This window comes from Arachis ipaensis, chromosome B3 (genome assembly GCF_059453495.1).
Source record: "Arachis ipaensis isolate K30076 ecotype BB chromosome B3, ASM5945349v1, whole genome shotgun sequence".
Classification (NCBI taxonomy): domain Eukaryota; kingdom Viridiplantae; phylum Streptophyta; class Magnoliopsida; order Fabales; family Fabaceae; genus Arachis; species Arachis ipaensis.
The window spans coordinates 111,318,836-111,334,384 of NC_142438.1; the positions used below are offsets into that span (position 1 = coordinate 111,318,836).

At 39.3% G+C, this 15,549-nt stretch overlaps 1 non-coding gene across 1 annotated transcript; it reads left to right on the forward strand.

Moving 5' to 3' along the window:
* Positions 1 to 13,526: 13,526 nt before the first annotated feature.
* LOC148572043 (small nucleolar RNA R71) lies at positions 13,527 to 13,634 on the forward strand. The gene has a single exon (XR_015907928.1). It is a non-coding gene; the product is annotated as a small nucleolar RNA R71 (small nucleolar RNA).
* Positions 13,635 to 15,549: the final 1,915 nt, after the last annotated feature.

Here is a 15,549-nt window from a genome sequence, read left to right on the forward strand (position 1 = left end):
TACAACTTTTTCATGTTCACAATTTTAGGTTTTAGATGTAGTTTTAGAGAGAGAGGCTCTCTCCTCTCTCTTAGGATTTAGGATTAGGATTCCTTCGTTTTTTCCAATTCCAGGTTCAATGTTCCTTTAATTTATATTCTCTTCTACTTTTATTCATTCTTGATTCAATACAATTCGAGGTATTTCAGATTTAAGATTTCTTTCTTTTACTTATGTTACTGCTGCTTCCAATTTAAGGCATTTTTATTCGAGTAGATTTTCTTCCCTTTTTCGCTTTGGTTAAGTAATTGGTGACACTTGAGTTATCAAACTCAGCAGTTGATTGAAAATTGGAATTCTTGCTGGTTGATTTGGATCCTTCTAAAGCTAGTCTTTCCATAGGAGTTGACTAGGACTTGAGGAATCAAATTGATTAGTCCACTTGACTTTCCTTTATTTAGTAAGGGTTAACTAAGTGGGAGTAGTAAACAATTCTCATCACACCTGATAAGGATAACTAGGATGGGATTTCCAGTTCTCATACCTTGCCAAGAGTTTTTCTAATTAATAATTTATTTTCTTCCAATTAATCATTCTTTCATTCAAGGCTTTTTATTTTAATTACATAAATTCTCTTGTTAATTTTCATTGCTTTAATTTATAATTATTTATTTGCCTATTGCCCAAACTCAACATTCCCCAGAAAACTCATAACCAATAATAAATACACCTCCCTGCAATTCGTTGAAAAGACGATCCGAGGTCTAAATACTTCAGTTATCAATTTTATTAGGGGTTTGTTACTTGTGACAACCAAATTTTTGTACGAAAGGATTCTTTGTTGGTTTAGAAACTATACTTACAACGTGATTATTTTTACAAAATTCTTTACTGGCAAAAGTCAGTTCGTCACAATGGCGCCGTTGCCGGGGAATTGCAAACGTGTGCCTTATTATTGGTTATTGTAAATATTTTATTTTGCTTGTTTATTTGTTTTTATTTTTGTTTTTTTTTATTTTCATTAGCTACTATGAGTTCTCACCCCCGTCGCTTTGAGTTTGGTTCTAATGTTGTTGAAAGGAATGGAAGCTATAACAGGAACATGCATCAAGGTCGAAACAATCACAGATGGAAGGAGCCATGAGGATCTGATCAACCCTTTCGGCAACAACACCTTCCAAGATACCATGGACAACGACCATCTTACAATGCATGCCAAGACAATAGTTATGGTGGACCCCTTCGTGACAAACCACCTCCACCAGGTTACTATGGTCAAGATCCATTCCGAGGTGCGTACCAAGATGATAGATATGGTGGACCCCCTTGTAGTTACTAGCAAGCTCCATCATATGCCAATGAACCACCTCCTCAACATAGCTTTGAACCACCATACTCACAAGCCCCTTTACAACATTCACCTCCATATGACCTTAACCCTTATCCACCCCAATTCCAATCCAATTACTCCCAAGAACCCCCACTTCCATATGCACCATGTCCATATCCATCGACCCAAGAATCATAGGCTCGCCTCAAGGAAATAGTAGATCAATTTCATGCAACCCTTCATCAACTGGAGCAAGCAATAAATCGATTAGGTTCCTGACGTTCGGCCACTCAAGGAACCCCATGGCTTCATGTGGAAATACTAATGAAGAACGTAGTATGAAGGAGATACTAGAAACTTCGATGGAAAGTACGGAGCATGTCTTTGTACTGGAACAAGTGGAGGAAGCCGTAATTATCAATGAAGAAGAATTGGTTGAAGACTTAGAAGATGCTGAACCTCCATGGGAATCCAGAATTGTGGAGAATTTTGCCCAGAAATTTGCAATTGATGCTAAGGAGGATAGTGCACAACCCCAAGGCATGTATCTTATGAAGAACTAGACGGGATAAATCAAGAAGCAAGTTTCCTTGGTGATGATGACTACAAATCAAACTCTCCTAGTGATGAACTTGTATCCGTAATTGAATTCTTTGAGACTGAAGATTCTGCCCCGAGTGAATATGAAGATGATGTGGAGATTGACTTTTCTCAACCTCCAACTTATGACTTGAGTGATGAGGAAGAAATTGAAGACTTCGATCAAGACGAGGTTGCAATTGAAGAGGTTTGTTAGGAAATGGAAGAATTCACAGAGGAGTACAAGAAAGTGGAGCTTTAAGAACCACTGAAAACACCTCTTCCACGGCCATTACCACCTAATACAAACTTCAAGTGGGTAAAATCCTTAGCCTTCATCTTTACTTTTCCACTTGAATATGGCTTGCTTGAAACAGATGGCCAGCTTAGCGCTCTTTGCGGCTTTAAGAGTAAGAGGGAGATGGTTAGTAATAGAAGTTAGTATCAAAGATTCAATACAGTTCCATGCTCCGATTGGAAATACAAGAACTGGTATAGAGCTCGATTTAATGGGTTTCGGAAGATGTTTGGGTATCTCAGTGGAAATTTAGGTTGTGTACTACCCGGCTGGAAAAATGAAGATCAATACAAAGACGGTTACAAAAGCAAGGTTTGGGATCCTGGAATTTATTCTGACAATCAACACCCATGGAACCTGAAAACCTGCTTTGATTTGCTCGAAGGCTTTACATGCCTAGTCTGGGACCCCGGAGGTTATTGGAATTGCAAGCATTGGTGGAGATTTCTGGATGAGTTCAAACACAAGCCACCATGACAATGAGTTCATCAAACGTCCAACTTAAGGACTTTAACTAAAAGTGCTAGGTGGGAGACAACCCACCATGGTATGATCGTTCCTTTTTCAATTTTAATTTTATTTCGTTTTGTTTGTTTTTCATTTTATTTTATTTTATTTTATTGTACCTAGATTTATTCATAACATCCGCATCAGCATTGCATTTTGCATACTGCATAAAAAAAATCACCCCACGCGTGGGCGTCGACTCAAAATCGACGTCACAATCCAACGCCCAGAAAATTGGGCTGGAATCGTGCGGCTGGTATGCGTTAGCACAATTTGGCCCACGTGTTCACGTCAGTGACGCGAACGTGACACTTCCACTTCACACACTCTACACGAAAGCGTGGGCGACGCGTACGCGTCGCGTGAATATTATTGCCCCCTCAATGGAAACAGAGAGTTGCGCCAAAACGACGCTGGAGTTGTGCATTTAGCACAAATCTGAGCGATGCGTACGTGTGCTCCACGTGTACGCGTCACTTTCATTATCCCTCATTCGTGCGATCGCGTCAATGACGCGGCCGTGTCATTTCCTTTCCGCCTCAACCACGCAATCGCGTGATCCATGCGTTCGCGTGGATTTGAATCCACTTACCCCCTTCGACGCGAAATCCTAACTCATTTCGCGTCCAATTTCCCCCCAACCCCTCAGCACCTCTTCTCCCCTCCGCAACCACCAAATAACCACTGACCAGCCACCACCACCCCAAAACACCTCGCCGCACCCCCTCGCTGAACCCCCCCTCCTCCCTTCTCTTCTCCCCCTTCTTCCTCCCCTCCCACCCTTCTCCCTCTATTGCCCCCGCCCCATTATCGAGCCGCCACCACGCCGCCTCACCCAGACCGCCGGCCACCACGACCCCCACGACCCTCACCCTTCTCGCCCCCCTCCTTTTCTTCCCCCTCCATAACCCTCTTTCTCCCTTCTCCCTCTGTCAACCCCTACCGCCGCCAAGGATTGTCGCCACGCCGCCTTGCCAACATAGCGAAACCCCCAGCGCCGCCGTGTCAACCACTCGAACCACCACCATCTCTCTGAGTCCAGTTTCTTTTCCTCTGCGCCAACCAGGTTCCGCCGAACACCGATTTCTTTCCCAGTTAGTTAGTTAGTTGCATTGTTTTCACATTCTGTTCAAATTAGGATAGTTAGAGATGCATGATCGTAGTGGATTTTAGGTGGTTAGGTAGCTAGGATGTGGTTAGTGGATTTAGGCCTGATAACTGCGCCGTTCTTGTTATCTATTTCGTAATTTTGAATTTGCTGTGATGATAGTGCTGTTCATATGTTGTTCTTTACCATTCTTTAATGTAGATTGAGTTTGTTTATTCTGAACTCAAGTGAATTACTATTTGTTACACTTTTCTGCACTACTTTATATGAACTGTTTCTGCTGCTGTTTATTACCCGGGAACGTCCAGTTTTTAGCCGAAATGCTGCCCAATTTTTTTCCAAATTGTTTCACTAAACTACCATTCATGAATTGGTTTTGGTAAATTCAAGTTTTGCACTAATTGGTTTCAACCAAGCCAATTCATGGATGAACGGGCTAGCTTTCTTATTCTTTCTAATTCCCTTATTAATTAAATCGCATTATTGCTGATTTCAATTTCATTTTACAATTCTTTTCTTTATATGATTTATCATCAATAATCTGCAATATCTACTTGAATGTGAGTTGCTTGTTATTCAAGTTTTTGCAATTTGTGTTAATTAAGAACCACAACACCATGCCACTTACTTTAACCTCACTTTTTAACTCTTAACTGCTTTAACTTTCTAACTTCTCTTTTGGTTTTTACCTAACAACTTTCAAACCATTTCAAGGCATGATTACTGTTGTTCCTAATTAATAAGAATTCCGCATATCATAAGATTTTGGATTGTGATTTTTATTCTCCAACTTTTAACTTGCATACAATCCAACATTTTACATATATTTAACTCACTCCATGCTTATATTGCTCCTTTATTCCTCTTTTGCTCCTCTATGCTTATATTGATAAAATCCTATTTGCTTACCTATTTTCCTGCTTTAGTTTCTTAAACTGTATCCTAGAACTTCTGCTTTTCAGGATGTCTGACCCTAAAAGCAAAGGAAAGGGCAAGGCAACCACATGCAAAAAGAAAAGAGGAGAATCCTCTACCTCTATTTTGGATATCCTCCATGACGATTTCTGGCGGAAAAAGAATTTTACCCCGCAGGAAAAGGCTGATCAGTTACTGCCCGCTATAGACCCCGTCAAGTTTGCGAACAGAAACTGTGAACTCAAATATCCGGTCTTCATAACTTCTAGGAACCTATACCTGGAAAAGACCCTCAAAATTCCAGAAGAACTCAAACAATACACCTCAGAACAAATTAAACAGACAGGCTGGTTCTTTCTGGAGAGGAACTTGAGTGAGGTAAATGCATCCTGGGTCAGAAAATTCTACTGTAACTACTTCAAAATGACCCTGGATGTAGTACAACTCAGAGGGAAGCAGATACTGGTTACTGATGAAGCAATAGAAGATATCCTCCAGCTCCTACCTAAATCAGATAAACCAGATGGTTATCAGCAGGCTAAAGAGGATATGAGATTCATGAGGTTTGACTGGGACGCAGTAAAGCAGACTATAGCTCTTGATCCTACTGTCCTATGGGTCATGGGCAAGTCCACAGTGGCCCCAAAGGGAATAAATATTATCTATTTGAATGATGAGGTTCAGCTTTGGCAGCAAATCCTAAGCAACTACGTGATGCCGAGCACTCATGAGACTGAGGTGCCAGCGGCCATGATTACCCTCATTTGGTGTGTGATGGAGGGAAAGGACCTATATCTTCCCTGCTTTATCCGGTATTACATGGCCAGGGTCTATGTCAGAGGCACTCTGCCCTTCCCAAACTTGATTACTCAGCTAGGCCGTCGAGCTGAGGTGCCCTAGGAGCTTGCAGATAAGAAGCCAACCGCCGCAGACTGCAAGAAGATTCAGCAAGAAGTTCCAGGCTTTGGGCTACAGACCTCCCTTTCTCACTGCCTTTGCTGAGGCAGCCACATCTTCTGTTGCCCCTTAAGCCCCTGCTGCACCAGCCACCACTACAGCACCTCCACCTGCTGCAGAGCCCATCTACCACCTGGTGCACCGACTCTTCAAGCGCCTGGATCGGATGGAACGCCGCAATAAGTGGCGTTATGAGCATCTGAAGCTAATGATCCGGTTCGGCACCCCTGACATTCCCTCCGAGCCTGACACACCATCAGAGCCATCTGAGGAGGAGGCGGATGATCATGAGGCAGAGGCACGTGCAGAGGCTGAGCAGGCAGGTCCTGAGCAGGCTGCGCCACGTCATGAGGAGCCCCATCAGATACAGCCATCGGATCCAAAGGTCCCTCTACAGACATAGCCTCCGCTTCAGCAGGCAGATCCTCCGACACTCATACAGACTGCGGACCCTTAGGCCACCACAGAGACACCAGCAGCACATCCTTCCGGAGATGCCACTTCTTCACACCCAGCTTGATAGAGCATCGAGGACGATGCTATTATTTAAGTGTGGGGAGGTCGCCATCTCTGGCGAATCTTTTTGGTGAACTACTTTCAGACCCTTTTTATCCTATTTTGTTTATTTTCTGTATTTTTATTTTATTTTTATTTTATCCTATCTTATTTGTCTTTCAGTATTTGCACATTTTTTTCTTTTGCTATATTTCTACTTTATTTCTGCATTTTACACTTTGGTTTGTATATATCTTAGACATTTAGTTTAATTCACACTTTTAGCTTATTAGTTGTGATATAGAAAATATGGATTAATTAGCTTAGTTTACCCTTTTAGCATATGATAATTTGGTTTAATTGAGAATAAAAAAAGTAAACTAGAAACTTTAGTTTTGCAGAATCACAACAATCCACACACTATGTATATATATAGCAATAAATGTTGGTAAATTGACAACATTTTTCAAAGAATATACTTATTTTTATAAGAGCCATTCAAAGATTCACATTGAGTTGAATGGAAACTCTTGATTTCTACTTGCATGATATACATAACTGATATATGGTTTTTGAGCCAAAGAACACACAACCCGTGAGTTTTTTAGCTTAATTGAATGGTTACATTTAACCATAGATTTTATTCCTGTGTGTTTCGCCCTTCTTTTCTATGCTTGCAATCTTTACTTTGTTTCAGTCTATATGTCCAATATAGAATGTATTTACATACTTGCATATGATTGAGGCTATTGCTTGTTTTGCTCACTTATCCCCAAATAAGCCTACCTCTTACATCACCCTTGTTAGCCCCCTTGAGCCTTTTATCCCCATTTATTCTGTTCTATAACTACATCACTAGCCTTAAGCGGAAAAACAAACTAAAAAAAAATTCCAAGTTAAATCCTTGGTTAGTGGTACACGAAATCATGATTGTTCATTCCCAGCAATGGCGCCAAAAACTCAGTACGCACGTTCATAATCTCAAATTCTTTTTCACAATTCCGATACAACTAACCAGCAAGTGCACTGGGTTGTCCAGGTAATAAACTTTACGTGAGTAAGGATTGATCCCACGGAGATCGTCGGCTTGAAGCAAGCTATAGTCATCTTGTAAATCTCAGTCAGGCAGATTCAAATGGTTATGGAGATTTGATAATTAAAATATAATTAAAACATAAAATAAAGATAGAAATACTTATGTAATTCATTGGTGGGATTTCAGATAAGCGTATGGAGATGCTTTGCTCCTTCTGAATCTCTGCTTTCCTACTACTTCCATTCAATCATTCATACTCCTTTCCATGGCAAGCTGTATGTTGGGCATCACCGTTGTCAATGGCTACTTCCCGTCCTCTCAGTAAAAATGGTCCAAATGCGCTGTCACCGCACGGCTAATCATCTGTCGGTTCTCGATCATGTTGGAATAGGATCCACTGATCCTTTTGCGTCTGTCACTACGCCCAACACTCGCAAGTTTGAAGCTCGTCACTGTCATCCCATCCCAGATCCTACTCGGAATACCACAGATAAGGTTTAGACTTTCCGGATCTCAGGAATGGCCACCAATAATTCTAGCTTATACCACAAAGACTCCGATCTTTCGGAATGGAGGCTAAGAGATAAACGCTCAATCCAAGGTAGAACGGAAGTGGTTGTCAGGCACGCGTTCATAGGTTGAGAATAGTGATGAGTGTCACGGATCATGATATTCATCATGGTGAAGTGCAAGCGAATATCTTAGAATAGGAATAAGCTTGAATTGAATAAGAAAACAATAGTACTTTGCATTAATTCATGAGGAACAGCAGAGCTCCACACCTTAATCTATGGTGTGTAGAAACTCTACCGTTGAAAATACATAAGTGATGAAGGTCCAGGCATGGCCAAATGGCCAGCCCCCTAAACATGATCTCTGAACATAAAATCATTCAAAGACTAACCAGAGATATAAAATAAATCACTAAAAGTAGTTTTTATACTAAACTAGTAGCTAGGGTTACATAAGATAAGTAAATGATGTAGAAATCCACTTCCAGGCCCACTTGGTGTGTGCTTGGGCTGAGCATTGAGCTTTCATGTGTAGAGACTCTTTTTGGAGTTAAACGCCAGGTTGTAGCCTGTTTCTGGCGTTTAACTCTGATTTGCAACCTGTTTCTGGCGTTTAAGTCCAGAATAGGGCAGGAATTTGGCGTTTGAACGCCAGTTTGTATCGTCAAAACTAGGACAAAGTATAGACTATTATATATTGCTGGAAAGCCCTGGATGTCTTCTTTTCAACGCAATTGAGAGCGCGCCAATTGGGTTTCCGTAGCTCCAGAAAATCCATTTCGAGTGCAGGGAGGTCAGAATGCAACAGCATCTGCAGTCCTTCTTCAGCCTCTGAATCAGATTTTTGCTCAATTCCCTCAATTTCAGCCAGAAAATACCTAAAATCACAAAAAAACACACAAACTCATATTAAAGTCCAGAAATGTGATTTTTATTTAAAAACTAATAAAAATATAATAAAAAGTAACTAAAACATACTAAAAACTATGTAAAAACAATGCCAAAAACCGTATAAATTATCCACTCATCACAACACCAAACTTAAATTGTTGCTTGTCCCCAAGCAACTGAAAATCAAATAGGATAAAAAGAAGATAATATACTATAAATTCCGAAATATCAATGAAACTTAGCTCCAATCAGATGAGCGGGACTAGTAGCTTTTTGCCTTTGAACAGTTTTGGCATCTCACTTTATCCTTTGAAGTTCAGAATGATTGGCATCTATAGGAACTCAGAATTTAGATAGTGTTATTGATTCTCCTAGTTCAGTATGTTGATTCTTGAACACAGCTACTTTATGAGTCTTGGCCGTGGCCCTAAGCACTTTGTTTTCCAGTATTACGACCGGATACAGAAATGCCACAGACACATAACTGGGTGAACCTTTTCAGATTGTGACTCAGCTTTGCTAAAGTCCCCAATTAGAGGTGTCCAGGGTTCTTAAGCACACTCTTTTTTTTTTTGCTTTGGACCTCGACTTTAACCGCTCAGTCTCAAGTTTTCACTTGACACCTTCACGCCACAAGCACATGGTTAGGGACAGCTTGGTTTAGCCACTTAGGCCAGGATTTTATTCCTTTAGACCCTCCTATCCATTAATGCTCAAAGCCTTGGATCCTTTTTACCCTTGCCTTTTGGTTTTAAGGCTATTGGCTTTTTTCTCTTGCCTTTTGGTTTAAAGAGCTTTTGTCTTTTTCTGCTTGCTTTTTCTTTTTCTTTTATTATTTTTTTCGCTATTTTTTTTCGCAAGCTTTTTTATTCACTGCTTTTTCTTGCTTCAAGAATCAATTTTATGATTTTTTAGATTATCAATAACAATTCTCCTTTTTCATCATTCTTTCAAGAGCCAACAATTTTAACATTCATAAACAACAAATTCAAAAGATATATGCACTGTTCAAGCATTCATTCAGAAAACAAAAAGTATTGTCACCACATCAAAATAATTAAACTAATTTCAAGGATGAATTCGAAATTCATGTACTTCTTGTTCTTTTGTAATTAAAACATTTTTCATTTAAGAGAGGTGATGGATTCATAGGACATTCATAGCTTTAAGACATAGACACTTGACACTAATGATCATGTAGTAAAAACACAAAACATAGATAAACATAAAGCATGGTAAACAAAAAAATAGAAAAATAAAGAACAAGGAGATTAAAGAATGGGTCCACCTTAGTGATGGCGGCTAGTTCTTCCTCTTGAAGATCTTATGGAGTGCTTTAGCTCCTCAATGTCTCTTCCTTGCCTTTGTTGCTCCTCCCTCATAGCTCTTTGATCTTCTCTAATTTCATGGAGGAGGATAGAATGCTCTTGGTGCTCCACCCTTATTTGTCCCATGTTGGAACTTAATTCTCCTAGGGAGGTGTTGATTTGCTCCCAATAGTTTTGTGGAGAAAAGTGCATCCCTTGAGGCATCTCAGGGATTTCATGATGAGGAAATTCCTCATGCTCTTGTTGAGGTCCATGATCTCTTGTTTGCTCCATCCTTTTCTTAGTGATAGGCTTATCCTCATCAATGAGGATGTCTCCCTCTATGTCAATCCCAGCCGAATTGCAGAGGTGACAAATGAGGTGAGAAAAGGCTAACCTTACCAAAGTGAAGGACTTGTCAGCCATCTTGTAGAGTTCTTGAGGTATAATCTCATGAACTTACACTTTCTCCCCAATCATGATATTATGGATCATGATGGCCCGGTCTACAGTAACTTCAGACCGGTTGCTAGTGGGAATAATAGAGCGTTGGATGAATTCCAACCATCCCCTAGCCGCTGGCTTGAGGTCATGCCTTCTTAGTTGAACCGGCTTGCCTCTTGAGTCAATTTTCCATTGAGCTCCTTCCTCACATATGTCTATGAGGACTTGGTCCAACCTTTGATCAAAGTTAACCCTTCTAGTGTAGGGGCGTGCGTTTTCTTGCATCATTGGCAAGTTGAACGCCAACCTTACATTTTCCGGACTGAAATCTAAGTATTTCCCCCGAACCATTGTAAGCCAATTCTTTAGGTTTGGGTTCATACTTTGAGCATGGTTCCTAGTGATCCATGTGTTTGCATAGAACTCTTGAACCATTAAGATTCCGACTTGTTGAATAGGATTGGAGAGAACTACTCATCCTCTTCTTATAATCTCTTGTCGGATCTCTGGATACTCGCCCTTTTTGAGCTTAAAAGGGACCTCAGGGATCACCTTTTTCTTGGCGACAACTTCATAGAAGTGGTCTTGATGGACCTTTGAGATGAATCTCTCCATCTCCCATGACTCAGAGGTGGAAGCAATTGCCTTCCCTTTCCTCTTTCTTGAGGTTTCTCTGGCCTTAGGTGCCATTAATGGTTATGAAAAAACAAAAAGTAATGCTTTTACCACACCAACCTTAAAAGGTTTGCTCGTCCTCGAGCAAAAGAAGAAAGAAAGTAGTAGAAGAAGAAGAAAATGGAGGAGATGGATGGAGATATGTGGTTCGGCCAAAGGGTAGAAGTATTGGTTGTAATGTTTGAAAATGAAGGAGTGGTGAGGGGTTTATATAGGGGTGGGGGAGGGGTTAGGTTTCGTGTATAAGGGTTAGGTTTGGGTGGGAAAGGATTTTGAATTTGGAGGTAGGTGGGGTTTTTGGGGAAGAGTGGATGGATGTGATTGGTGAGGGGTATTTAGGGAAGAGTGCTATGAAAAGGTGTGAAGAGGAGAGAAGAAGAGGTGGGGTAGGTGAGGATCCTGTGGGCCCACAGATCCTGAGAGGTCAAGGACTTAGCATCCCTGCTCCATTTAGGCGTGCAAAACGCCCTTAGAATGCACTTCTGGCGTTAAACGCCAGGTTGCTGCTTGTTTCTGGCGTTTAACACCAACTTTTCTCCCATTTCTGGCGTTAAACGCCAAGTAGATGCTCTGTTCTGGCGTTAAATGCCAGTTTGGTGCTTTTTTCTGGCGTTAAACTCCAGTCTGTTGTTTCTTACTGGCGTTTAAACGCCAGTAAGCTCTTCCTCCAGGGTGAGCTGTTTTTAATGCTGTTTTTCATTCTGTTTTTTATTTTTCAATTGTTTTTGTGACTTCACATGATCATCAACCTAAGGAAAACATAAAATAGCAATATAAAATATATAGATATAATTAAATAACATTGGGTTGCCTCCCAATAAGTGCTTCTTTAATGTCAATAGCTTGACAGTGAGCTCTCATGGAGCTTCACAGATAATAAGAGCAATGTTGGGGCCTCTCAACACCAAACTTAGAGTTTGAATGTGGGGGTTTTGTTTGACTCTGTATTGAGAGAAGTTTTTCATGCTTCCTCTCCATGGTTATAGAAGGAGAACCTTGAGTCTTGAATACAAGGTAGTCCTCATTCAACTGAAGGACCAACTCTCCTCTGTCAACATCAATCACAGCTTTTGCTGTGGCTAGGAAGGGTCTGCCAAGGATGATGGATTCATCCTCATCCTTCCCAGTGTCTAGGATTATGAAATCAGCAGGGATGTAAAGGCCTTTAACCTTCACTAGCACGTCCTCTACTAGTCCATAAGCCTGTTTCATGGATTTTTCTGCCATCTCTAGTGAGATTCTTGCAGCTTGTACCTCAAAGATTCCCAGTTTCTCCATTACAGAGAGTGGCATGAGGTTTATCCCTGACCCCAGGTCACACAGAGCTTTTTCAAAGGTCATGGTGCCTATGGTACAAGATATGAAGAATTTTCCGGGATCCGGTTTCTTCTGAGGTAATGTCTACCTCATTAATGCATTCAGTTCATTGGTGAACAAGGGGGGTTCATCCTCCCAAGTCTCAGTACCAAATAACTTGGCATTCAGCTTCATGATTGCTCCTAGATAATTAGCAACTTACTCTTCAATGATGTCTTCATCCTTTTCAGAGGAAGAATATTCATCAGAGCTCATGAATGGCAGAAGGAAGTTTAATGGAATCTCTATGGTCTCTGTATGAGCCTCAGATTCATTTGGTTCCTCAAAGGGAAATTCCTTTCTGTCCAGAGGATGTCCCATGAGGTTTTTCTCACTGGGACTCACGTCCTCCTCACTCTCTCCAGGTTTAGTCATTTTGGTCATATTAATGGCCTTGCACTCTCTCTTTGGATTCTCTTCTGTATTGCTTGGGAGAGTACCAGGAGGAGTTTCAGTAATCTTCTTACTCAGCTGACCCACCTGTGCCTCCAAATTTCTAATGGAGGACCTTGTTTCATTCATGAAACTTAGTGTGGTCTTGGATAGATCAGAGACTATGGTTACCAGGCCAGAATGGATCTGTTCAGAATTCTCTGTCTGTTGCTGAGAAGATGATGGAAAAGGCTTGCTATTGCTAATCTTATTTCTTCCACCATTATTATTAAAGCCTTGTTGAGGCTTCTGCTGATCCTTCCATGAGAAATTTGGATGATTTATCCATGAAGCATTATAGGTGTTTTCATAGGATTCTCTCATGTAATTCACCTCTGCCATTGCAGGGTTCTCAGGATCATAAGCTTCTTCTTCAGAAGATGCTTCTTTAGTACTGTTGGATGCAGCTTGCAATCCATTCAGACTCTGAGAAATCATATTGACTTGCTGAGTAAATATTTTGTTCTGAGTCAATATGGCATTTAGAGTTTCAATTTCAAGAACTCCCTTCTTCTGAGGCGTCCCATAGTTCACAGGAGTCCTCTTAGAGGTGTACATGAATTGGTTATTTGCAACCATTTCAATGAGTTCCTGAGCTTCTGCAGGGGTTTTCAGATGAAGAGATCTTCCTGCAGAATGGTCCAATGACATTTTTGACAACTCAGACAGACCATCATAGAATATACATATGATGCTCCATTCTAGAAGCATGTCAGTAGGACACCTTTTGATCAATTGCTTATATCTTTCCCAAGCTTCATAGAGGGATTCTCCTTCCTTCTGTTTGAAGGTTTGGATTTCCACTCTAAGCTTGCTCATCTTTTGAGGTGGAAAGAATTTGGCCAGGAAAGCACTGACCAGCTTATCCCAAGAGTTCAGCCTTTCCTTAGGTTGTGAATCCAACCATGTTCTAGCTCTGTCTCTTACAGCAAAAGGGAAAAGCATAAGCCTGTAGACCTCAGGATCAACTCCATTGGTCTTGACAGTGTCACAGATTTGCAAGAATTCAGCTAAGAACTGATGAGGATCTTCCAATGGAAGCCCATGAAACTTGTAATTATACTGCATTAGAGAAACTAATTGAGGCTTAAGCTCAAAGTTGTTTGCTCCAATGGCAGGAATTGAGATGCTTCTTCCATAGAAATTGGAAGTTGGTGTAGTGAAATCACCAAGCACCTTCCTTACATTGTTGTTGTTGGGTTCGGCCATAGCTGTTTTCTCTGTTTCGAAAATTTCAGTTAGGTCCTCTTCAGAGTACTGTGCTTTAGCTTCTCTTAGTTTCCTCTTAAGAGTCCTTTCAGGTTCAGGATCAGCTTCAACAAGAATGCCTTTATCCTTGTTCTTGCTCATATGAAAAAGAAGAGAATAGAAAATAATAGGAATCCTCTATGTCACAGTATAGAGATTCTCTTTTGTGAGTAGAAGAAGAGAAGAATAGAAAAATAAGAAGAGAAAAATTTGAACACAGAGAAGAAGAGGGGGTTCGAATTATGAGTAGAAGAGAAGTGTTAGTAGATAAATAAATAAATAGAAAGAGATGAGAGGGGGAAGAATTCGAAAATTAAATAAAATAAAAATATTTTTGTTTTTATTTTAACTATTAGTTCTAATTCGAAATTTAAAAAGAAAAATTAAATTAAATTAAATTAAAATTTAAAATAATTAGTTAATTAAAAAGGAATTTTTGAAAAAGAGGGGAGGAGTTTTTGAAAATTAGAGAGAGAAAATTAGTTAGGTGGTTTTGAAAAAGATAAGAATTTTAAAATCAACCAAAAAGTTAAGTAGTTAATTGAAAAAGATTTGAAAATCAATTTTGAGAAGATAAGAAGTTAGAAAAGATTTTGAAAAGGAAATTTAAAAAGATTTGATTTTGAAAATTGAAGTTGATTACTTGACTAACAAGAAACTAAAAGATATGATTTTAAAATTTAAAGATTGAACCTTTCTTAATAGGCAAGTAACAAACTTTAAAATTTTTGAATCAATCACATTAATTGTTAGTAAAGATTTTGAAAATCAAATTTTTTTTTTAAAATTTTTCGAAAATATGAAAGAAAAATGAGAAAAAAGATTTGATTTTTGAAAAAGATTTTGAAAAGATAGAATTTTTAAATTGAAAATTTGTCTTGACTCATAAGAAACAACTAGATTTTAAAAATTTTTGAAAAAGTCAACTCAAATGTTCGAATTTTATGAGAAGAATAAGGGAAAGATATTTTTTTTATTTTTGAGTTTTTAATGAAGAAAGAGAAAAACACAAAAAAGACTCAAAACATAGAAATTATGAATCAAAACACATAATGCATGCAAGAACACCTTGAATGTCAAGATGAACACCAAGAACACTTTGAAGATCAATATGAACATCAAGAACTTATTTTTGAAAATTTTAGGAAACGAGACACATACAAGACACCAAACTTAGAAATTGACAATGTTTAGACACTAACAAATTTGAAAATGCATATGAAAAACAAGAAAAGACACAAAACATGAAAATGCAAAGATCAAACAAAGAAGTTCATCAAGAACAACTTGAAGATCATGAAGAACACATGTATGAATTTTCGAAATTTTTTTTTGGAAATTAAAACATGCAATTGACACCAAACTTACAATTTGACACTAGACTCAAACAAGAAACACAAAATTCTTTTTGGTTTTATGATTTTATTAAAATTTTTTGGTATTTTTCAAAAATTAATTTGAAAAAGAAAAATAAGAATTT